Below are 2123 nucleotides of genomic sequence, written 5' to 3'. Positions count from 1 at the left end.
TATTTTTTTTTTTTTTTTTTTTTTGGGAATTAGACTTCAATTCTTACATAACCTTTTCCTTAGGATGATCAATGGAAAGTAGTGTGCTGAAACTACCGAAATTGAGTGGTAGCAGGAGTGCAGGGCTTGCTAGGATTTGTCCTGTCAACTTCATGTTCTGAAGTTGAACTTGATTTCTGGCACAGTTTATACTACCCCTTATTTTCTTTCTGAAAATATTTATTGTCATTGTTTAACGGGACTTGTTGATGATTGATTGCATTCTTAAAATGTATTGAGTCTAGCTAGGCGTCTCGTGCTATGTCTTGACTACCATGTAATATAGCATGGTTAACCCGACAGTAACATCATTCACAAATTATAGTAACAGTGCATGATTGAATCAGCAGGGCAAAGCAATTCAAAGTGTCTACATTTTATATCAATATAGAGTATAGGCTACTGCTAATATTTAACATAGGCACCAAAGTAGATTAAAAAAGAGACTGGAAATGTAGAGAAGTATTTCATTTTTCTCCGCAGCAGTCCTGCTCGAGCTTTAAAACACATATCCAGGCAATGCAGCAAAAGGTTCAGAACCTAGCGATCTTGTAGTGAAGAAACGATGGAAATGCGAGAAAGAGATCTGAAGATGTATCGCATGAAGTTGAGAAAACAAATGTGAGCACACAGTAAAAGCATGGAGTGGAGTGGCAGTCAAAAGAAAATGGCACATCTTACTATAACTTGTTTTAATGCAACCCCCTTACTATAACTTGTTTTAATGCAACCCCCTTTGTTCTCTTTTCTTGACATAAAATGGGATAAATGCGCGCATTAATGACAAAAAAAAAAAAAAAGCAAAAATTGTTCTATTCCTGTTTATTTATTGAAATGTAATTTTTTAAAAATAAATTTTAAAAAAGTATTTTTTTAAATAAATTATTTTTCAATATTTGGTAGTATAACAAAAAAATAAGTTAAAAAATATTTTTTAGTATTTGGTTATGTTATGAAAAATAACTTATTAATATTTTTAAAAAAAATATTAAAATAATAAAAAACAAATCTTAAAAGTTTGAATAAGAATAAAATTAAAAAAAAAATATAATTTTATAAATTATCTCAAATAAAATAAATAATAATTAAAATAATAAAGATTAAATTTAAAAATTTAAAAATTAAAAGATGAAAAAATTAAAATAATAATAATAATAATAATTAATATTTTATAAATTATTTTAAATAAAAAAGTAACAATTAAAAGAATGGAAATCAAATTTAATAGATAAAAAATTTTAATTAAAAAATAATAAGTAAAAAGCAAATAACAATTATAAAAATGAGAATCAAGGTTAATATAAAAATTAAATTTTAAGAGATGAAATTTATATATATAACAATCAAAAGTTTGAGAACCAAATTTAATATAATTAGCAAATAATATAATATTTTTAAATTTTTCACAACTTTCGAAAAGTGTTTTCCGCTCAAAATAAAATGAAAACACTTTCCTAGAAATCAAGCTAATTTTTTTTAACTGAAAAGTATTTTTTATCGACTAACTTTTTTAATGACAAACAAACACAATAAAGTTTAAAAAATAATTTCTAAAAATCACTTTTTATGAAACAAAAGTACCTTTAAACTATAAACAACAGCAAAAAATGCAAAGAGCAAGTTTAAAGTACATATGTGAAGGTGACTAAAAGGCTTGATAAGTCTAAAAATATCTTTGGAAGTATAGTTGATATTGTTTTTTAAAGTTTCTTTTCACTCATAAATGTATTAAAATAATATTTTTTTATTTTTTAAAAATTATTTTTAATATCAATGCATTAAAATGATCTAAAAACACAAAAAAAAAAAATTAAAGCAAAGAAAAAAATAAAAAATTTAAAATTTTTAAAACCCTTTTAAAATATAAAAATAAATAGTACCTCACATTTTATTATTTGACCAATCAAAAGTTTTGTATTTTGCAAGTCTTGTTAGGGCATCTCCTTTATAAGTTTTCAAGTGAAAGAATCACTACAGTAGTATCAAATAATTTCTATGATTATAGAACACGACATGAAATGATTGACCTACAATCAAAAGTATTGTACAAACATTTCCTTACCAAGATGGATTGACACGTTGCC

General features: G+C 24.4%; 1 long non-coding RNA gene across 1 annotated transcript in view; it reads right to left on the bottom strand.

Annotated features, from left to right (window-relative positions):
* The window catches only part of LOC105115577 (uncharacterized), a 1192-nt gene extending 429 nt beyond the window's left edge, over positions 1 to 763 (bottom strand). The window contains exon 1 of the long non-coding RNA XR_840365.1: positions 127 to 763. This is a non-coding gene — a long non-coding RNA (uncharacterized LOC105115577). The remainder of the gene's footprint in view (positions 1 to 126) is intronic.
* Positions 764 to 2123: the final 1360 nt, after the last annotated feature.

Source organism: Populus euphratica, unplaced genomic scaffold, assembly GCF_000495115.2.
Source record: "Populus euphratica unplaced genomic scaffold, PopEup_1.0 scaffold735.1, whole genome shotgun sequence".
In the NCBI taxonomy this organism is placed as follows: Eukaryota; Viridiplantae; Streptophyta; class Magnoliopsida; order Malpighiales; family Salicaceae; genus Populus; species Populus euphratica.
Note: the sequence above shows the minus strand (reverse complement) of the source record. Positions and strands in the feature narration are given on the sequence as shown.